The sequence below is a fragment of the Zootoca vivipara genome, chromosome 2 (assembly GCF_963506605.1).
Source record: "Zootoca vivipara chromosome 2, rZooViv1.1, whole genome shotgun sequence".
Classification (NCBI taxonomy): domain Eukaryota; kingdom Metazoa; phylum Chordata; class Lepidosauria; order Squamata; family Lacertidae; genus Zootoca; species Zootoca vivipara.
Window position 1 is genome coordinate 31,476,491 of NC_083277.1, and position 23,489 is coordinate 31,499,979.

A 23,489-nucleotide genomic window follows, 5' to 3' on the forward strand; every position below is an offset into this window, starting at 1 on the left:
AAGACAGTCACAAGAAGAAAACATGGACAATTCAGCAGTGTCTAAACAGCTGGTTTCTCCCTTCCTGGACAACCTCCCTGAAAATTTAAAGAGGTATTTAATAACCAACACTATCCATATATGTTCAGATTGGCCCATTATTAAATATACAGAAGCTTAATGAATCTTATTTCCATGGAAGACATCTTAACATAGTTTTCTTCATCTTTGTTATAAGTGATACACTTTTATGGGAAACATTCAATAACCTAAGGGAATGTTGGACTGGACTCAGTGGAAAACATACCAGTAACGTTTACTTGTTTCTTTATTGCCTTGATATCCCACCTTCTTCTCTAGGGAACTCAAGGTGGTTTGCATGGTTCCTCCACTTCTAGGATAACTCACCTTGGCAGCTAAATTTGGTAGTCTCAAAATTCATTCCCCAAAATTAAGAAAAACTAATTCAGAAGCACAGGGATGCAGGACATTATGGTCATTAAAAGGCTGGACATCACATTGCACTGCACCCCACATCCAGCTTAAGCATTTTCAGAACTGCTGTCACCTTTTGCCTTATTGGCTGTGGGATTTTTCTGCTGTTAGCATTTTCTTTCTTTTTTTTAAAAAAGTGTATGTTATATACCCTTGTCAAAACCAATGTGCATTTTATTCACCTCATTCTACCTGCAACTAAGCTCCCTCCAACAATTCTGCCTGAGGTAGAAAAGAGATGCTCCCCTGTTACTTCAGTATGTTCTGTTGCTTTTCTGGATATTTAAATACCCCAGGAATAACAATGCCTAACAGTGCTTGCCTGATTCAATACAATGGTTTTATAATTCAAAGACAATGAACATTTCTTTAGGCCTAGTATCTTATTTTATATTTTTGTGTCAGACAGAGAGTGAGAACACTGGGCTGGGGAGGAGGTTCTGAGCAACCTTGTGACAAGGGAAAGAATTATTAAAGGGATGAGGAAATTAAAGCTAGGAAAAGATCACCCAGACACTTTCTTATTTCAGTTGAGACCAAAGAGTTGGCCCAACCTGATAGAAAAATATTTCCTAAGGGAAATAGAAGAAATCCAAACTGCTCATATGTGTATCAGAAAGAAAAGTTAAGCCTTCACAGTCAGGTTGCTCCTGTGTTTTTTTGATCACAAAGACCAGCATTTGGACTTCCTGTTTGTGGGTGACTATGATACAGCACATCCCTGCCATATCCCCTTTCTTCGAGGCTCAGGTGTTGTTTTGGAGAGAATTCCCTCTGTGATTCCTGATAATTGAAGGCAGATAAGAATAGCAGATCCCTCATATTCTAAGATCCATCTCTCCCACTGGACAAATGAGTCACGATTAAGGATACCGAGGTCTTCTGGGACCACTCTACAGATGGCTGGCAGAAACTGCTTTGTTACCTTTTCTGGCCACCTTTCTGCTTGAGTTTGAGCTTCACAAAACCAGGGTTGTTGTGGTGTTGGGGTTTTTTGGGGAGGTGGGGGTGGGGAGAAAGAGTGTTGCAGCTGATTCCATAGAGCAGGAGCACATTCCCAGAACACATCCAGGACACTATAGCATGAGACCATAACGAATAAGGGAATGGCTGCAGTATGTGACGTGCAAAGCAAGGAAGTGCACAAGCATAGATGGGTGGATCTGAAGGAGGCGTGTGAAAGGAAATAATCAAAGACGTAGAATGAGTCCCATTTCTTGCCCTTGGTGATAGAGCATAACATATCTCATTTCCAATCTCTCAAGACCAACACTGCTTGAATAAAGCAGCAGGAGAAAATGTTGTGACAGTCTTCTAGAGTCATCCTATTCCTTCTCCGATGGGAACTCTGGCCCTCATTCCATCAGCAGATTGATTTTTCCATTTCTTTTCCCTTCACTGGTTTTAAGCTAATCAGTCCATTCCTTGACAATGTAGAATGGTTCCCTAATGGATATTTTTCCTAGTGAAGTGTCCAGTCTCATTTTAATTAGCTTGGATAATGGACTCTCAGCAAGTTCCCCCGGGAACCTGTTCCAAGGTTGTGCAGATTTTGCTGTTTGTAACTTCCCACTCCTTGCTCTTCAGCTTCACTTTCCCCTTTCTTGATTTTTATCGTATTGCTTTCTGATAAGGTACTAAAAAGAAACGATCAATGAATGGCTTCCTATAAAAAGGAAACACGTTTTAGCAGCTGGGAGGGGATACATCTAAAACAGGCAAAGGAAGAGGAGGCCAACATGCATCATTCCCCTTGATGCAAACAAGTGTTCGAAACTGGTCATCTGTGGTGTGGTTAGAAAGAAGTAAGCCACAGACCACAGACCACAGTGCTTGAGATTTTATTAAGGAACAAGTATTTATTCTGAAATGAATTGCATTTCAAAAACATTTTTATGGAGCTCCAAGGATACAGGATATGCACAGGTGGGATAAGTCCCTCCTTGTAGAAAGACTGGGCTGGGACTTTTTAGTTTACAAAACTAAGAGAAAACATGATCAGGGCAGTCTTGAGCAGGCCGCACGCCCTGCCGCTGAGGGGCGGAGATCACTCCGGCGCCCCTGCCCTCGCAGGGTGCAGCATGGCTTCCGCGCGGCAAAGCCGCGTGGCACCCAGCCTACCAGCCTGGCGCCCTAGCCACCGGGACTCTACCTAGAGCTGGCCCTGCCTGAATTTATACATAAAAAACGAGTCGTGCAGGGTAAAATGGCATAACTGCTTTCCGGCCATTCAAAACGACAAAATTAATTTATTCCTCCTCCTCCCTACTGCCACCACACACAATCCACTGCCACTAAATATGGACCTAGCCCATAACCTAGGGAGCAATCCAAACCCAAGATCCACTGGGATGAACCAGTTAGGATTCAGGAGATCCCTGTTTCAGCTGGCTGATTCCTGGCTCACCTGCAATGCACCACTGTAAGACAAACATCCTGGTTCTGGTGGAGATATGGCTGTGTAACTCCCTCATCCCAGGAGAGTAGTGAGAGCAGGACAAGGCAGGAGAGGGCTTACACTGGATCCTAATGACATTCAGCTCAGCCATGTGACCTGGCAAGCCAGCAGAACTCAGGCCAGGAAAAAAAGAGAGAGTGTAAGTTAAACTTTATTTAAATGACTTGTTTCCTTCTGCAAGACTTAGGCTGGCTCAGCCAGCAGTAGCCCCACTCCCAAACAGAATCTGGAATAATTTATGTGGGCTTAATTTCAAGCAGTGGTTGGATTTCTATACTTAGCATAGCTCTGTTGGACACTTACATGAAAGATGTGTCTGTAATGGAGAACCTTTTAATTACACCTTGGGAGCCCAGCTGACAAGGAATTGACAAGCGACTCTGAGATTTCCGTGTCAGCACATCACCTTACAAGAAACAGAAAGGCCCCCAAGGTTCTGCTCAAAGTGCAGAATTTTATTACAGTCTGTTAAGGCAACTATCTGATCCGACTAAGACTTAAGTCAGTTTGTTGTTAGCTGGGCTCTCAAGCCGGTAAGTGATTATTATTGTTATTTTAACATCCCTGTTAACACCACATGTGAAAGGATAACCTTTAGGACTATAAAAAGTCGCGATGGTTATGCTCTGCCTCCACAGTGGGAGACAGCAAAGCTTCTGAATACCAGTTGCTGGAAACCACAGGAGGGGAGAGGGCTCCTATGCTCAAACCCTGCTTGCTGGTTTCCTACAAGCATCTGGCTGGTCACTGTGAGAACAGGAGGCCATTGGCCTGATCCAGCAGGCTCTTCTGATTCTCTTTGTGCTCCTCATAGGTGGACTAGGCCCAGACTTCATTGCCTCCACCTTCCATGACTGTAGCTTCCATGCCACAAAGACAGCAGAAGAACACATTATTTGGAATGACAACTCCATTCAAAGTGTTGGCCTCAGCCTAAATGGCCTCGGTCCTGTATACCTGAAGGAGCATCTCCAACCCCATCGTTCAGCCAGGACACTGAGGTCTAGCGCCGAGGGCCTTCTGGCAGTTCCCTCACTGTGAGAAGTGAGGTTACAGGGAACCAGGCAGAAGGCCTTCTTGGTAGTGGCACCCGCCCTGTGGAACGCCCTCCCATCAGATGTCAAGGAAATAAGCAACTATCCTACTTTTAAAAGACATCTGAAGGCAGTCCTGTTTAGGGAAGTTTTTAATGTTTAATGCTGTATTGTGTTTTTAATATTCGATTGGGAGCCGCCCAGAGTGGCTGGGGAAACCCAGCCAGATGGGCAGGGTATAAATGATAAATTATTACTATTATTATTTCATGTTACATTTATGGGAGCTTCCTATGCTATCTGAAGAATGGGAGAAGCTCCAGGTCACATGGGAAAAAGTGGTGCTGCAGCTGCATCTCCTCCCCACTCCAGTGTTGCCACAGGACATGGGAGAGGCATCACCAGTTCCTTTCAGGGCCCCAAGGCTTCCAATGGTACTTTCCTAGCATCAGAAGCAGCCATGCTGTACTTGATCTCAGGCCACAAAGGCGGAGAAAGGGGTGCAGCTTCTGCATAATGTGTAGATTGCCACTAAGTGAGGGTAATGGAAGATGGGGTCGAAGGCAGGGATAAGTGCTCTGAAAACAAGCTCTCTTGACAAGACTTCAAAGAAAGAGGCTCACTCCATTTGACCATCCCCAATTCCTTGGGTAAGGATGCAACATTCTGCTGAAAAGCAAAACAAAGCCCACCCAAATTTTGCCTCAAGGAACTGTGTGTCCCGAGCCATTAAAATCAACGTCTTCAGTGGGAAGTCTATGTTTCATTGTACAGTGGTGCCTCGCTAGAAGAATTTAATTCATTCCACGGGTCTTTTCTTATAACGAAAAATTCGTCTAGCGAATCCCATAGGAATGCATTGGGTTTTTTCTTTTTTTTGCCCATAGGAACACATTAATTGAATTTCAATGCATTCCTATGGGAAACTGCGATTCGCTAGACAAATTTTTCATAAAATGAATTTGTCTAGCGAGGCAACCTCCGCTCAAAAAATCCTTTCGTTAAGCGGAAATTTCGTTTAGCAGGGCATTCGTTAAGCGAGGCACCACTGTATGAGTTTTGTATGGGCGGGTTTTATGTTTTATTTGTCAGAATTCAGAATATTTTGGTGAGGGCTGGATGGCAGGCAGACAAAAAGGAAGGGGGAAGGGGATAGTGAGAAGGAATCACAGGAAGACACGTCGTGGCTATTTGTTTCATTTGTGATTTGCTTCCTACGAAGCATCCCAAAGTTATTTCACAACAAAGCATTTACAAAGCAATTGCATTTTTTTTAAAAAAAGATTCAAAACTATTACAGACATAAAATATAGTTAAAATAATTACATATATAAAAACAAATCATGTACAGATACCTGCTGGGATAAAAAAAACATCCACTTGGAAGGTTTGTTAGAAGAGGAAAGTCTTCAGCAGACACTGGCAAGACATACAAATGTGCCTTCTGGTATTAGTGGGAGGGAGTTCCAAAGGGGAGGTATCCTGTCACTAAGGCTACAATCTAACCATGTTTAGAAATAAGTCCCATTAGAGTCAATTGGGTTTACTCACAGATAAATGGGATTAGGATTGCAGCCTCTAGTTCAGCCTTTCTCCACCATGTTGTTGCACTACAAATCCCATCATCTGTAGCTAGCAGGACCAGTGGTCAGGGATGATGGGAGTTGTGGTCCAACAATAACTGGGGACCCCAGGTTGAGAAAGGCTGCTTTAGTTGACAAAATGATATTTGCTATATGCCACCTCCCAAAGAGCACAGGAGGGCAACCAAAATGGTCAAAGGCCTGGAAATGATGCCTTATGAGGAACGGCTTAGGGAGCTGGGTATGTTTAGCCTGGAGAAGAGACGGTTAAGGGATGATATGATAGCCATGTTCAAATATATAAAAAGATGTCATATAGAGGAGGGAGAAAGGTTGTTTTCTGCTGCTCCAGAGAAGCGGACACGGAGCAATGGATTCAAACTACAAGAAAGAAGATTCCACCTAAACATTAGGAAGAACTTCCTGACAGTAAGAGCTGTTCGACAGTGGAATTTGTTGTCAAGGAGTGTGGTGGAGTCTCCTTCTTTGGAGGTCTTTAAGCAGAGGCTTGACAGGCATATGTCAAGAATGCTTTGATGGTGTTTCCTGCTTGGCAGGGGGTTGGACTGGATGGCCCTTGTGGTCTCTTCAAGCTCTATGATTCTATCAGTTGGTTATATAAATTGGTGTGATATACACACTACACACACAAAGAATATGCATGTAAGGATAGATATAGATATAGATATGCACAGAATATATATGTGTGAATATATATGTAAGAAAGACATAGCAGGACATAGCAGAAGCCCTGATACTTTTATAGGTGAAAATTATTACCTAGTTTTTCTGATTTACAAGCCTTTCCACTTTACTTTTTTTTCTTCCATGAGAGCTAGTATCATGCGGGTTTTATGTTGATTCGTTTTTACAGCTGAGGGTCTGGGGAAGCTGAATTTTGCACCTGACATCAGAGTCCAGATGGTGCTCATATGAATGTTTGGAAACGGCACACATATAATCCAATTAACGTCTATCAAAAGTGAGTAAAGGTTTGTAGAAAACAGCACAGAAATGTGAAAAACAAGGCTGTTTCCTTGCCTTCATCCTAGAAGGAATAATTTTTAAAAAGCCATCTAGGGATTGTATCAGAATAGCGTTTTTACTAAAACTGAGAAGAAACTACCAAATCAATGTGCATTTTTTCTTCAGATTTTTGCAAAAAGAAACACTGATGTTGTACATCTTTAGACTTTATCAATATTAATTGTTCAACATAATTTACAAACAGTGCAATCCTGACCACGGGTGGTATTCAACTAAGTTTTTCTCAGAGTAGACCTATTGAAATTTATGGATCTAACTTAATTGTGTGCATTAATTTTAGTGGGTCTTCTCTGAGTAAAATATATTTGAATACCACTGCATGTCAACTCAGAAGTAAACTGTATTGCATTCAGCGAAGCTGACTTACATTTAAATGGGATTAGGACTACAATATGGGCAGCTATCTTTTTTTACTTGGTATCTCAGAAATTCAGTAGATTTTTTTTAAATTTAACAGAATGCCATCAAGCAACAAACAAGGTGGAAGGTACTTAGTTTTGTAAAAGGGAAAAAGCAAAAGTAAACATTTACCCCTGGATATGGAATATAAATTAGCATAGTAATATAGGAAGCTGCCTTCTGCTTTGACCAAGCACCTTTCCCCTCATCCACTGAGAGCCAGCTAAGGCTTTGAATGGGTGGTTAAATTACCCCTTGGATTTCAGCACTACACCCCAGTCTTAGAAATGCACAGTTTGCAAAGCTCTATTCTCTCAACTTCAGCTGCTCATCAAAGAAATTTGAAAATGATACTGATGTCCCACAGAAGGTTGTTGTAAGGACTGTGGCAAAAATATACTTGAACACCCAGGCAGAGTAAGTCAGATGAGAAAAGCATGGGAGTGAGGTGCTGTTACCATCCCAGGAGTCTGGTTTTTGTCCTAGGCAGCTGGAGCACCCAAATCATTTCTAGGTAATTTCTATGGCCATTTAGATTAAAAATGCATTTAAAAAGGTAAAGGTAAAGGGACCCCTGACTGTTAGGTCCAGTCGCGGACGACTCTGGGGTTGTGGCGCTCAACTTGCTTTACTGGCCAAGGGAGCCAGCGTACAGCTTCTGGGTCATGTGGCCATCATGACTAAGGCGCTTCTGGCGAACCAGAGCAGCACATGGAAATGCCGTTTACCTTCCCGCTGGAGTGGTACCTATTTATCTACTTGCACTGCGTGCATGCATGATGCTAAATGGCATGCGGGTGGTGCTGTGGTCTAAACCACTGAGCCTCTTGGGCTTGCTGATCGGAAGGTCAGCAGTTGAAATCCCCACGACGGGGTGAGCTCCCGTTGCTCTGTCCCAGCTTCTGCCAACCTAGCAGTTCAAAAGCATGCCAGTGCAAGTAGATAAATAGGTACCGCTGTGGCAGGAAGGTAAACGACATTTCCGTGCACTCTGGCATTTGTCACAGTCCTCCATGTGCCAGTAGAGGTTTTGTCATGCTAGTCACATGACCCAAAAACTGTCTGTGGACAAATGCTGGCTCCCTCGGCCTGAAAGCGAGATGAGTGCCGCAACCTCATAGTCGCCTTTATAAATAGATTTTAGCATGCTTTAGGCCAGCAAGTTGGTGCAAAATCACTGCCCAAACTCAATGCATTCCTATGGACATTTGGAATGACAAGCCTGTTGTAGAGTTTTATGCTGATGCTTTCAGGGCAAGGTGCTAAACCGCAGCCCACTCAGTGCAAGATGGCATAACACATGCATAAGGCCAACTGGAGGTATGCCTTTATTCTGAAGCTTTCTGTTTCTGAATGGGGTGTGTGCAGAATTACAGCTGAAGCTATGCACCCCATTCAGAAAGTCTACTGATTTTTATGCAGATAAGAATGGAAACCAGTTTTGAAAGGGGAATAGTTGAGGAGGATCCAAGCCATGCCAGTGAGTTGCTATCACCATTCAGAAACGCAGTTGCTTGCAATGGAAGGGGCCAAAGGCTGCAGATGACTTCCCAGGACCAAACATATGCAAATGTTGGCCATTCAGAAGTCTACATTGTTGCCTGGGTGTATTCTGAGGTTGTAAAAGAGGAAAACTAGAATTGGCTACATCACAAGGTTGTTGTGATTTCTATTGAGATCCTGTTTTAGTGTACCAAAATTAGTGAGAGTGGGAAGTGGGAGACAAGGTTGTAAGCATCCCAAGAGCTTGGGGAAAGGGGTCCCTGACATATCTGTGATTGGTGGTGGGTGTCAACTTTATGCAAGTCATTTCTCCATTTGCTACAACCATTTGAATACTGTTTTGCTGGCCACTCCACAATTCCGTTGATCAACATAGTGGACAATAATGCCTGCAGATCATTTAACAGGGTCTGAGCTTTGGGGAACGGCTGTAGCTCAGTGGTAGAGCATCTGCCTTGCATGCAGAAGACCCCAGGTTCAATCCCCAGCATCTCCAGGTAGGATTGGGAACACACACACCTGAAACCCTGGAAAGCTGTTCCCAATCAGTGTGGGCAACATGGGGCTAAATTGACCAATGGGCCAACGCAGTATAAGGCAACAGAATTTCCCTTGTTTTTCAGGCAGAGAAGGGTAGAAAGCAATTAAGCATGACATGATCTCTTACCAATGGATTGTAGTGGCAATTTGGAAAGGCAGGTTTTGGTCATCAGCCTCTCTGTGTGGTTAACCAATCAACCTGGAGTTAAAGTACAGTAGCTATTTAAAGTGGGTTTTTCAAATGGCAATTCTCTGTCACTTGTTTTATTACATCCCAAAATTAGCCCTGACAAATATCTCATGTATCCAAAACTGGATGCAATCTACTTGTTCAGAACAAAAGGGCATTTATTTTACTTGTGTCCTGCAGAGGAGATGCCCCTGTCTAAAGATTGCTCCAGCATGTCCTTTTTGTGGTGGTGGTGAAGTTGGGTGTAGAGGGGCATCATCATCATCATCATCATCATTTTATCATCATTATCATCATCATCATCATCATCACTACATAGCTGATCAGAGTGCATGCCCTGTGTCTCATCTCCCACTTCTCCTCCCACCCTGAGAGGGGTCTTCTTCTCCCACCCACCCACCCACCCCAATTTCTCATCCACCCCACATTGTGGGGCACTTTCCAAGCAGCACTTCTTGGCTGTTCTGGCTCTCTAAGCCCATTTTCGCTGGAAGGGTGTGGCAGATACCTGAGGAGTTCAGGGAGGGGAAGTGTGAGGCACTAGCAACATGCCAGGACTGGACCTCTTTACCTTTGGGCAGAAGGAGGAGGAGGCTGGCATGCAATCCCTCCTATCTCATGCAGTCTGAGGAAGAGGGTGGGAGGGGTGCGGGGGGGGTTGTGCGTGCGTGCGCTTGTAGGGGTGTGTGTGAAACGATTGGAGAGCAGGGCACCAGTGCCAAAGGAGACCTTTCTCCAGCCATTTGATGCCTGGTGGTGCCCACTTCCCTTCTGCTTCCTTCGCCCCCCTCTTCGTTTTCTCCCCTGTTGCAAGCAGCTGCTCTGAAGAAGAAGAACAACTCGGCTGCCTTTCCAAGGTACGGCGCGCTCCCGGAGGAGCTTCTTGTTGCTCTTGGTAACGCAGGGTGGTTCAGCATGGCAAGGATAGCTCTCTCTCTCTCTCTCTCTCTCTCTCTCTCTCTCTCTCTCTCTCTCTCTCTCTCTCTCTCTCTCTCTCTCTCTCTCTCTCTCTCTCTGTGTGTGTGTGTGTGTGTTCTCGTGCGGGAGAGGGAGAGGGTGATGTCAAACTTTACCACCCATTAGGGGATATTCGAATAATGATATATAACCCGGCGTTTTAGACACACACTTCTGCCCCCTTAATCTAGTTGGGTGTATCTCCTCCTTGCTTCTGACTCCTTTTGAGTTAAGGGAATGATCATTTCATTCTATGTTTCGAGGAAGAAGGGAAACCTGGGAGTGGGAAGCTGGGATCATCTCTCCTTGTTTTGTGTCTTCAGGGAAAGCTCATTTAATTTTTATGGCTCAATGGGAGAAGTTCCACACCTGGCTGTATTTGTGTGCATGTGTATTTTACTCGATATATTTGTATGTTTTACACACACACACGCATTTTTCTTTCTTTTTTAAACAAATCCAATATATAAATAATTGGGATGGTTATATCAGAAAACTCTCACTACATTCCACCCCCCCCCCCCCGGAAGACAGTGACCATCACTGACCATTTATGTTCAGGGAAGGGGTTTCACACCTGCTGCAGTGGGAGGGGGGTCAGGTAAACCCCTTCCCAGCCCTCTGTTGCTCTGTAAATGGGGAAAAGACATTTCACTCTGGAAGACGTGTGTACGTCTCTCTCTGTGTGTGGTGCCCCCGGGAATTTTAAGGGGGGTGGGGATAATTCACTTTGATGGGTTTAACAGGGGCTCCTTCCCTAAAACACATGGTTCCCAGGTACCGGGAAACGTTCCTTTCATCACACCAGGTCGCCACAGGGTGAGCAGGTCCCTCGATGCCCCAAGACACGCATCACCCACCCACCTCTCTCCCTCTCCCTCCCTCCCTCTTTCCTAGGGAATACTACCAGCTTTCTCCCCCAGCTTTGCAGCGGTGTAAAGTGGGGAGGGGGGTTGGCTCTGGCTGTCTTTTTCTTCCCTTGAGCAGCAGCAGCAGCAGCAGCAGCAGCAGCGTGTGTGTGTGTGTGTGTGTGTGTGTGTAGAGCTGGGAGAGATTTGGGAGGTTTAGGGGCTCGTTGCCATGGCTCCCTTGAAGCTCTGCCGAAGGAGATATTGATGCCAGTCACGAAGGGACCCTTCTTCCTTTCTGCACGCTTGATATTTTCTTCCCTTCTTCTCTCCCTCTCTCTCCCTCTCTCTCCTCCTCCTCCTCCCTCCCGCCCTCCTCCTTTCCCCTTTTGGCGGAGCAGGCAAAGTGATTAATTTGGCGAGCCGGGACGGGGCTTCCTGGTGCTGCGCTCGCCTCCAGAGCAAAAACGGAGCCGGGCTCCTTGGCAAACTCCTGCTGCCTCTTCCCGGAGAGGTCCACACGCCCCCCCACCCTACCCCAGGGGCTGCCCAGGCTGCAAGGTAAGAGAGAAAAGGACGGATGAGGGGTGGTGGTGGTGAAGGAGCAAAGAGTGTGAGAAAAGAGGGGGGAGGGGCTGCTCGCTCCCTCTCACCTTGATGGGAAATCGATGGCCATTGGCTTCCTGGACGGAGCCAGCAGGCTACTCCGGGGCTGTCCAGTACGGGCAGGAGAGTGACAGGAGGAAGCCTGGGACGGGGTCTCCAAAATATGGGAACGGGGCGGCGTTTCTTCCTCACACCTTGAAATATGCAAAGATGAGGTGGGTGGGTGTGGCCGGAGCAAAGGCAAGGCTTACCTATGGCTCACCTGGAGGGCTGCATTAAAAACCACGCGCCCCTCCTTCCCCACCTCAGTTTGCTTCCCCTGCCCGATGGCTTGGGCAATTTAACAAGTGCTTGGCTTGGCTCTCCCAAGGCATGGGTTGGTGGCGGGGTTGAGCGAGGGAATTTCCTCGGAATGGTGCCGTGTTGAGTGTGGAGCTTTTCCTGCACGCAGGTGCGCGTGAGGTACCACCCCTTTTCTATCCAAGACAGAGGAAAGAGATGCTCCCTGGTTGTGGAACTAACTCGTATTGCCAAAGTATAGGGCGTGGGGATTTCACGTTTAAAGCCCACTATCGCCTCTCAAGAGATCGATCAATTGTGCAGTCCCGGGAAAGGGGGCGGGGACTCTCCCCTCCCGTTTGTCGGTGTCGCCTGGAGAAAGTTTGCATGTGGGCGCGGTGCGCTGGAAACATCAGAGAGACCGTTTCCTGAGTCTCTGAGGGTGAAGGGGGTCGTTTTGTGTTTCTCGACATCGACAAGTGCGAATCAAAGATGTATGCTGCTGAATTTGAGGATTGGATACCTTTAGTTGTTTGCGCTATATGAAACACTTAAATCTCAGGGGCGTGGGTTTGAGCCCCACATTGGGCAAGAGATTCCTGCGCTGCAGGGATGACCCTCGTGGTCCCTTCCAACTCTATGATTCTGCCATGCTGGATGTTTTGGATGCATTGTCTTGCAGGGCTTGGCTTTGTTTTCCAGTGGGAGCACAGCTCTTATTTATGGAGATAATATTTCATTCAAAAAAAGGCCAAATGTGCCTATTGATCTTTAAAGACGGGTCCTCTGTAACTGAAGAGCACCTGAGATGTTATGGTGGTATGGCCTATGAGTTGGAAGGTTGGCCTGGCCAACCTCCTGTACATTGGACTGAGCTGCAGCAGGATAAACCCTCCCTACACTAGTCCCAACTTCCCTCCCAAAAGCCACTTCCTCCCACATGCTTTCCTTTCTGGTAGAAGTTCCTTCTAGCCTTGAAGGCTTCTAAGGGAAAGCAGAACTGGGAAGTGGATCTAAGAAGGAAGAAGGCAGGCAGGGTGAAAATTTCACCCTCAACAAACACTTTTTAGGAATGTGGCAGCAACCTAACACAGGGTTGAGATGTTTGGGTGTATTTGCCTTGGATTTGAAAGCAGAGTTTCTTTTTTTTATAATAGAAAAGCAGGGTGGGAATCCATTAAATAACTCAAAGGAATTGGCTGCCCCTGAGTGTGTGTCTCAGACCACTGGATTGAATCCAGTCTCAATTTGTTTTTTTTATTTAATAGCAGGGAAAGGGAGGAGTGCATTGCCTATCCGACTGTAGTGCAGGAGGAGGAGGATCAGTTTAAACCTTTCCTCCCCCAGCCATGATCCACATGCAGGATAAGGGTTAGATTAGAAGAAACAAACAAACCCTGTCATTGGTGCCAATGAGAACCCCCTGTTGTTGCCCAAGGCTATTAGCAGTTTGTTGACACAGTGGTTCATTGACAACATCCTACACACTGCGGTCTCCATAAAAACTGTTTCCTCCTGCACCTGCTATTAAATTTTAAAAACTTGGTGCTGTTGCTAATAACATGTTTGGATTCTAGTTACAGGTAGGTAGCCGTGTTGGTCTGAGTCGAAACAAAATAAATAAAAAAAATCCTTCAGTAGCACCTTAAGGACCAACTAAGTTTTTATTTTGGTATGAACTTTCGAAAGTTCATACCAAAATAAAAACTTAGTTGGTCTTTAAGGTGCTACTGAAGGATTTTTTTTAACATGTTTAGAGTCAGTGTGTAAGTTTGGTGCTAATTTTGTAACACACCTGCTTGAAATCAGTGTGTAAAGTGAGCCATTAATAAAATCAAGTTTTGCTCATTTCAGTTTCACCTAAGTGTAAGTAACTTCCGTCTGGATCATCTAACATGTAGATAGCCAGCTTGGTTCCCTTCTGATATTGTTGGACTCCAACTCCCATCATCCCTGATTATTGGCCATGGTCACTGGTAGCTCTTGCCCTTTGGGACTGGGATGATAGAAAGCAGGAAGACCAACAGTAGGTGAAGCCTGAGCAAATGACTGCTGGAGTCAACTTCTTCCAGGTTGCTCCCTGAGTTCTGCATGGGCAAAATTGAAACTAAGGAGGAGGAAGCTGGCAGCCAGGGGTTCTTTTGGAGGACCACATTCAGCTCCCAGGCTGGAAGTTCTCCACCTCTGACCTAATCGACCAGAAGTCCATTTGCAGGGTGGTGGTCATGGTGGATAAAAGTGCAGACTCTGGCTCAGCTTGGGCTCAGCTATTTCCAAACAAAAGCTAGGGACTACTGCATCTCATTCCTCCAGCCCCCAAACCATGTTTCAAAATTCAGAAACCACATCAGGAGCAAGACAAGGCATGAATGCTTCCTCCACATGTGAGATCCTGCCTGCCTGCCAACTTCTCTACATCCCAAACCTTACATGATGGCAACTTGAGAGAGCATCTGCCTCAGCTCTTTTTGCAAATCTTTCCCTTCCTCAAAGGGCAGCAAATCCCTCACATTCCAGATGGAAACAGTGAATCAAGGGCCAGTGGGGAGGCTCTGCCAGTGACAGAAGAAGGAATTTACAGTCATACCTCGGGTTGCGATCACTGCAGGTTGCACGTTTTCGGGTTACGGACGCACCGAACCCGGAAGTACCATAACGGTACAAATAGCGCTTTGCGCATGCACAGAAGCACCGAATCTGTGCACAGACGCAGCGCTGTGGGTTGTGAACTCGCCTCCCGCACGGATCACGTTCACAACCCGAGGTTCCACTGTAGTTTCAGCTTGATAGAAATTATTTTCCCTAATGCTTTTCTTCCTCCAGACATACAAGCCCTTGAACTCCTGCAGGAAATGACTAGCCTCTCATTAGCTGGAAATGTCATTCTGAACTTCATTTCTAGTACCAGGAGACACCAAGAAGACTAGGGAAGGGTAGTTGACATCAGAGACATGTCACTGATCAGGCTCTTCTTCAAGGGTTCCTTTCTTCAAGCATTTGATAAGAGTGCTTGAGGGGACCATTTGATTATTGGACCAGCATCTCTTTCCCACCCATCCCTATTTGATTTCATTCTTAAGGTAACCCTGATGTTGAAGCAAAATGCCCAAGACTACTGGACTGAGGCATGCATATTTTTACAACGCTTTTGTTGCTGATGAGGCTAGCATTCCTAGGATAGTTACCTTTTAGAGAAAACCACTGTTCTAGATAGCCACATGGTTATTCAAGCAGTACTAATGGCCAACTGTCATCTGCTGCTGCTATCCTAAGAAGCTCATATTTATCTGGTACAGAATATTGATTTTTCCAGATCACAAGTTGTGGCTGACTTATACATTTTTGTGGCATTTCCTGAGAAGTTTTTTCTGGTTCAAAAGGCAAGCCAAATTTCTAAACTATGTGCAGTGGTACCTCTACTTACGAATAACTCTACTTACGAATGTTTCTACTTACGAATGGAGCTCCGTCCGCCATCTTGGATGCAGTTTAGAAAGGATTTTTTTCTACTTACAAATTTTTAGATAGGGTTGCTTCAACTTACGAATTTTTCTCCCAATGCATTCCTATGGGATTCGACTTACAATTTTTTTCGACTTACGAATGTGTGTTTGGAACACATTAAATTCGTAAGTAGAGGTACCACTGTATGGATCAGCAAGGGATTCCTGGAGCACGTGAGTTTTGTGTGACAAAGCATCCCTTCTACCCTTTGAACTTCCTAATACCAATACCAAGAGTAAGAAGCATGGCAACTATACCTACCCTGAGACTATCATTTGGGTTAAATCGGGCCACAACTTTATTGAGTAAGAGGTTTGGCATAGGCAGGAATCCGCATGTAGCAGAACTCCTTGTGTCTGAGCTGCTGGTGCCCCCTTCCTGAAAATGAAGGGTTTTTTGTCTTTTAGGGAATGAAAGAGAGAGTGGGGAGCTAAGAGCATGGATTGAATTGGATCGTGTTGCTACAGTAGTTGCTGGGAATCCCAACTGGGGAGAGTGTTGTGCTCAGGTTCTGCTTGCAGGTTTCTTATAGGTGTCTGGTTGGCCCCTGTGAGAAAAGGTTGCGGAGCTAGATGGGTCTTTGGTCTACTCTAGCACAGCTGCTTTTATGGTCTTCTGAGGCAGGGGCTTTCCTGTGGAGTATGCTCACCTGGGTTTTGGTTGCAGCAGTTTGAGCAAGGACACTAAGTTCTTCTCCAAACACAATGGACTAGTTCTTTCAGTATAAAATGAAAATGTTTCATTGAAACATTAATAATATTTGTTTCTTTCTTAAAAACATTGACACACAACATATTTGCAAATACAAACATTCTTCATACACAGAAATCATTTACAGAAAAAAGAAAGAATAAAGAAAAATAAAAGAAAAAATAAAAGAAAACCAAAAAACCAAAACAGTCATTAATTGAACATCATTTACATCTCTTCTATTTTGACTTCCAATTTACCTCTCTGTAATTTGCAGGCTTTAACCTTGCCATATCACACAATTCTTACCTAATTACATTGTTATCTGTTCCTTAGCTTAATTTGGGTTCAATTATGTTCTGCCGGTTGGATTATGGATATATTGTTATTTAATATATATTCATCAAAAATCCTCCATTCCTTTTTTTATTTTTGTTTTGTCTGCCCTCTGATTCTTCCAGTGAATTTTGCTAACTGTGAGTATTCTTTCATTAAAATTTTCCACTCTAGTATGCTGGATGTGTTACTGCTTTTCCAATTTCTTGCGACTAGTACTATTGCCGCTACAATTCCATACATTAACAGCGTTCTATTGACACTTTTAATGTCCTCTGGAAATATGTTTAAGAAAAACATTTCTGGTTTCTTTTTAAATGTAGTTTTTGTCATCTTCTTTAATTCTTCATAGATCTCACACCAGTATTTACCCATCTTTGGACATTGCCACCACATATGTATTTGTGATCCTATTTCCGCATCACACCTCCAGCACCTAGATGATTGATTTTTGTACATTTTGGCTAGTCTATCTGGTGTTTGGTACCACCTGTACATCATTTTAAAGATGTTTTACTTCAAATTATAACAGGCGGTAAATTTTAAATCCACTCTCCACAGCCTTTCCCACTGCTCCATGAGGACATTATATCCAAAATCTTGGGCCCACTGCACCATTACTGATTTGGTTTGCTCTTCAATGAGTTCCCACTCCAGCAACAGGTCATATATACGTGAAATGTGTTTTCCATCCTTATTCGTCAATGCTTTTTCAAGTTTTGATTTTTCTTTGCCAATTCCCAATTTTTTATCATCATTAAATCTCTGGTTAATTTGCATTGTACTTTGGGTATGTAAAAATTTATTCATAAATGGAAGAGCATACTACCTACGTCAGGCATCCCCAAACTGCGGCCCTCCAGATGTTTTTGTCGGCATGTCCAGGAGGGTGCCTACTCGTGAAAACCCCTTTTTTCTTACCGTTTCCCAGCGGTCTCCCATTTAGGTTAAAATCCCGGTATTGTCCCTTAAATCGGCTTCGGCCCGGCGGCCATTTTTCTGGTGCCGCTTTGCCCTTCTATGGGCACCAGAAAAATGGCGGCGCCGGCGCCGGAAGTCGCTTCCGCGCATGACCAGAAGTTGCATGACGCGACTTCCGGTGGCGATTTGCCCTTCTATGGGCATCAGAAAATGGCGGCGCCGGAAGTCGCTTTTACGTGTTTCCGGTCATGCGCGGAAGCGACTTCCGGCACTGGCGCCGCCATTTTCTGGTGCCCATAGAAGGGCGAAGCGTCACGCAACTTCCGGTCATGCGCGCGCTGCCGATCCCGGATCTTTAGGTCCCGAACTTGGCAGGTATGTAGCATAGACACATACCCAACTGGCATGTTCCCTCCCTCCTGGGAGATCGGAGCGTTCTTCAGCCCGAACATCACAGTGACTGGTGTGATGAAGCACCAGCACACCTTCCACATCTGAAGAGGCTTGCACACTTGCGTAACAGACCTCAGTAGCACAGCATTCTGGCTAAGCTAGTTTATTTACATATAAACAGACTCGGAGCTCTTCATCATGGCTCCCTCTCTCTAGCATCACAGGCAGTAAAAAGAAAGAACAAAGGAACAACAGTCCCACTTAGGAATACAGTAAGACAAACATCCTGTCTACGTCACTTCCACTCTGTGGAATGAAAACACATACAGTGGAACCTCGGTTTATGAACACCTCGGTTTATGAATTTTCGGTTTATGAACACCGCGGACCCATCTGGAACGGATTAATTCATTTTCCATTACTTTCAATGGGAAAGTTTGCTTCAGTTTATGAACGCTTCAGTTTATGAACAGACTTCCAGAACCAATTACAACCATGCTTCAGTTTATGAACGCTTCAGTTTAAGCACTCCGCGGACCCGTCTGGAACGGATTAATCCACTTTCCATTACTTTCAATGGGAAAGTTTGCTTCAGTTTATGAACGCTTACTCCGCGGACCGTCTGGAATGGATTAATTCACTTTCCATTACTTTCAATGGGAAAGTTCGCTTCAGTTTTGAACGCTTCAGTTTATGAACAGACTTCCAGAACCAATTGTGTTCATAAACCGAGGTACCACTGTACAGTCATATGATACACAATAAACCTATGACTGCAGACGGGGAATGGATCCTAACAGTTTTGGCCTACAATTCCCATGATCCCTAGCTAACAGGACCAGTTTTCTGCAGGGTCGTCTCAAGCAGGTCGGACGCCCTGGCGTTGAGGTGCGGAGGTCGCGCCGGCACCCCCGCCCTCGCAGCGCGGCTTCCACACGGCTTTGCCGTGCAGCGCCCCCCCTTGCCGGACCGGTGCCCTGGCGCCCCGCGCCACCGGGACTGCACCTAGAGATGGGCCTGGTTGTCTGGGAAGATGGGAATTGCAGTCCAAAACATCTGGAGGGCCGAAGTTTGGGGATGCCTGACCTATGCCATCAGCAACAGTAATTCTTTACTGTACTACTGTGCTGCCAAGAAATGAATAGTTGTATCCTTTATGAGGGCTTGAAACCAGAAAATTAGGATACTGTATATACGTTCAATTGGGGGCCTTTGGATTATAGTTTTCTATTCAACATAGTAGCTGTCACTCAGAGGAATGCAATTATTACAGGCATTTAGCATGTACTACTTTTATAATGAAATATAATGAGTGAAAACATAATAGCCCTGCTATTTATTCCAGAAAGCTCCAAGATAAATATTCCTATAAATAAGAGATTATTTGCAAGCATTTTATGTTTATTTAGTGGAGTCTGAACTGCAGCCATTTTGTTTGCCACTGAAATGCTTAATGAATCACCTGTCATTGGATGGGAGGGGGCAAGCCAACAAAAAGCAGCTTTAAGGTAGACTCAAGGATGTTGTGAATAGTGGGCATGATAAGAAAGCTTCTGTATTCCACAGCTTTTCTTTATTTTTAATTTCCCCACTGGGAGAGGACAGGAACTATTGCAAAACAGTACTAATTACTCCAGTTTATCTCACATGTGTTACATTGATGTGGTTAATTATTGCTTTTCCCATTAGCAGTGTTTTAAAGAATAATGAATTAACATATCACATTCATCAAAAGAGCATCTACAAAGTTTATCTTCTCAGAGCCAATGTGTTATTGCGTTACAAGAAGTTACGGAGCTTTCCCAAGGAACAAAATGTATTGGGATTCCTTTTACAAGGTGCTTTAGACCTTGATGAATGACTTGAATTGATCACCAACGAGTGACACGGGCAAACTATTGGTTGCTTAGCAACACGATGTAATTCTACAAATTTTGGGTGCATTTCTCCCGCAAGTGAGGAAATTCTGTTTTTGTTAAAGGAGCACTTTTTTTGTCAGTACAAAAGCCACCCCAGCAAGAATACGTTACCCAGAGGAATTCTGTGCCACTCTTTGTAACAGAATATATTTGAAGGATAAAGACTGATGGCTGTTTGCTGGAAAACCGTGACAATCTGGAGCCATTCAAATGTTTCCAATGCTTTGTAATAAGTCATAATTGCATATTTGTCCTTTCTGAGTCAGACGTCTGCAGAAAGACAAGTAGCAGTGGGAGAAATAATCCCACTGGAGGGATTCATCCAGTCAGTGCTTTTGAAATGGTTCATTCATGCTGTCTTGAAGTGTGAGGTCCTGCTAGGTCATGTTGAGTTACATGGTGTTTCATTATGAGTAAATGGAACATAGCATGGAGCATGCAGTTCAGTGATTGCCCAAATTATAACAGGGCAGCTTGGCACAGCTTGGGATTCATACAACATGGGACCTTAGCCGCCTAGTCCCAAGGACTGAGATTGATTTCTTGAATGATTCATCTTCTGTATTGTCTTCCCCAAAAGGGATGCTAGAGATCTAAATTTCAAGAAGAAAATGGGGTGAAATTGTGTAGCAATGCCGATAGAAGACAAAGATGGGATTTAAGGTAACTCGTCAGTTTCCACGGCAATTTGGACTTAAGGTTTGTTTAGAAAGAAGATAACTTGGTGGCTCGGCAACATAATGACACTATATTTGAAACCAGCGCAGCTCGTTGCTATATTCTGATTGGATAACTGTTTAAGTGAGCCAATCCACATCTCTCTATCTATACCACATCCTATCATTGATTTTTAGGTAGAAATTCTATTACTTTCCGCTGGAGGACCTTCATTTGAAAAATGGCAAAATATGACCTTAAACACTAGATCAATGCTGCCCAACCATTTCTGGCTCATGAACAACAATATTGAGCAAGTAAGCGACTACAGGCCGCACAGTACTTTATTCCTTATCTACCCTGGAGGAGAAACAAAAGAATGAGAATCTCAGGAGGGGAGGGAAGTACATGGAATTCCTTTCTGTCCAACCTTTCCTTGACAGCTACATAAAAGGAACGAAGGAATGATCGCACAGGTTCATTCAAGAAGCAGTTTATGCACTCTTGGGTATATTTCATGCAATTCTGGTTGTTTGAGGCTCCCCAATAATACAGTATGGGCAGGAGCTGAACTAAAAATAAAATAAAGGTAAATTGAAATGATTCAGTGAATGGGTTGTCTTCTTTATGAAGGATGACTTTAATGATTATATTTTTTAAAGTCATAAATAGGCTGATCTGTGTGTGAGACACAAAGGCTGTTTTTATGCCTTGAGATGGAGTGGAGAATAGATAAAAGCAAGGTACTATCAAGCTTCAAACACATGGGATCATTCACTTTTAAGACAGAAGCTTTAAGAGAAGGAAATGCTAGTTTACCTGGTTAAGCTAAATGGCCCGTGAAAACAGCAGTCTGAAGTACAACATCCATATTTAGTGACAGTATATCTCCGGCTGTGAAGTATAGGAAGAGAATTTTAACACTGTTGGAGGGGAGAATTTCCACTTGCTTGCCACCCACCCCAAGCTCATATGAATTAATTTTGATCTCAGAACATTGATGGCTGGGGGTGTGTGGGTCACCTACTATTCTCTGTTTGAAGGGCTGTCAGGTCCAAGATAAAATAAAGAACTATAAGAAGGAAATCAAGGGCTGTGATATTGCACATCAAGCGTTAATATCCAGACAGCAAAATAACCGCTGGTCACAGTGGTTCCGACAGTCTTCCCCACTTGGGTGGCATGTTCTGTATTTACTTTTAAATTATAACAATGATTTATAATTTTCTAGCACTACATATGAATTAGCACATGCAAATATACACACTCTTTTTTCTGCTCTGGTGATGTGTTTCCTCTCTTCTTTTTTGGCACGGTGTAAGTGGACACGCTAGAGGCTAGTCTTTCCATAAAAGAGTGGATTCCACCCTAAATGGCTCAGATCATGCCAAGGTTCTCGTCTAAGCCTGCGCAACATGTGGCCCCCAAAGCCAAATGCAGTCTTACAGCTGCATATTAAAAACTACCTGGCAGGCATAACGCAAGCCTGGGGGCCGGGAAGTCACAAATTATTCAGGCCTGTTATAAGGTATTTGTATTGGTTTGCGCAGGATTACCGGCAGTAAGACGTTACATTTTTATTATTGGTAGATTTTATTTGAAACTGGATTGCCCCCCCCCCAAAATAACAATTACAAAAATCCCAAATGCACATATGTAGTATGGAGGAGAGTATCTGGCTTGGCAGTAGCATACATAAAAAGGATCCCGGGAGTGTAGCTAATCACAGGTTGAATGTGATGCCTTCCATAGTTCTAGTTACAGGTAGGTAGCCGTTTTGGTCTGAATCGAAGCAAAATAAAAAAAATTCCTTCAGTAGCACCTTAAAGACCAACTAAGTTTTTATTTTGGTATGAGCTTTAAGGTGCTACTGAAGGAATTTTTTTAGGTTGAATGTGAGTTAGCAATGTGACATGGCTGCAAAAAAAGTTAATGCAGCATTAATGGAACCAGTTTCCAAGTCGGAAAAAGTGCTACACTTTATTCTGTTTTATGGAGTACCATGCTCAGTTCTGGGTGTTGCCCTTTAAGAAAGGTGTAGTCAAATTTGAATGGGTTTAAAGGAGCGCAATGAAGCGGTATTTTTGAGAGAAGGTTGAAGAAACTGACTAAGTTCAGCCTGAACAAAAGAAGATTGAGTGTTGGAAGTGATAGACCTCTTCCAATCCATGAAGGCCTGTTGCAGTGAAGGTTCAAAGCCTTGTTTTCTGTTGCCCTAGGGGACAGGACCAGAAGAAGTTACAGGAGGGTTCACTTTCACCAGAGCCGGGAATGGCTTAGCTCTTAATTTCCTGCATCAAAGCAGGGGACTGGGCTAAATAGCCCGCAACGTGTCCTACAACAATATGGCCCGAAGTTCCTCCTCCAGGTAGGGCTGAAAAGGGAAGATTTCTGTCTGAAACCTTGGATAGCTACTTTCCAGTCAGTTCAGAAAACTCTAAACCAGATGGGGAAATGGTCCTAGGATATCTCTGGTGCTCACAAAGAAGTGTGACATTACTTTGATAAAACTGACGCAACACAATTTCTTTGTTGGGAGAGTGAATTCTACTTCACAAAAAACCCTTATGTTTCATTTATGAGAGCTCTAAGAGTGGCATTTTTTTTAGTTATGTTTATTCCTAAAGAATTAGAATGAACTGAAGTCACTGGCAAAGGAGAGAAGGGCTGGGGAGGGAGTTACTTAAGACAGTTACATTGTGCTTTTAGACATGTCTGCTTGCATTTGAAGCAAACCCCCATTAAAATGACTTCTGGCTTAATGATGCATGCTTCTAAGACTGTCATAGGACAACTTGGATTTAGGGCTCAATATTCATGAAGCTAAGGCGAAACTGTGTAAAAGCACATTCCTCTCCCCTCACCCCATATTTCTGCATGCTTTTATGCACGTCTACTGGCATGCACAGATGCCTGATTATTTCTGCCTGCAATTGCAGTAATTGCCTCTGTACAATAGCCAAGCAAATGCATTGCGATATAGGCCCCTAATTTAGTTCCTTTCACTTTGCTCAGTTAACCATTCGATGCATTCAGGATAGAGGGGAAAACCCCAGTTTCTTTGATACCTCTGATGATTTTTTTTTTTTTTTTGCACATCTTCTGTCACCACAAGATACTTAGCGTTCTCCACAAAGATACTTAGCATATT

The 23,489-nt window shown here is 44.1% G+C and overlaps 1 protein-coding gene across 3 annotated transcripts in view; it reads left to right on the top strand.

Annotated features, from left to right (window-relative positions):
- The first annotated feature begins 9,912 nt into the window (after positions 1-9,912).
- Positions 9,913-23,489, top strand: part of CHL1 (cell adhesion molecule L1 like) — a 199,556-nt gene continuing 185,979 nt past the window's right edge. For all 3 annotated transcript variants that reach the window (XM_035106606.2, XM_035106610.2, XM_035106608.2), the window contains exons 1-2: positions 9,913-10,085; positions 11,435-11,594. The gene's annotated coding sequence lies outside the window, so the exon portion shown is untranslated. The remainder of the gene's footprint in view (positions 10,086-11,434; positions 11,595-23,489) is intronic.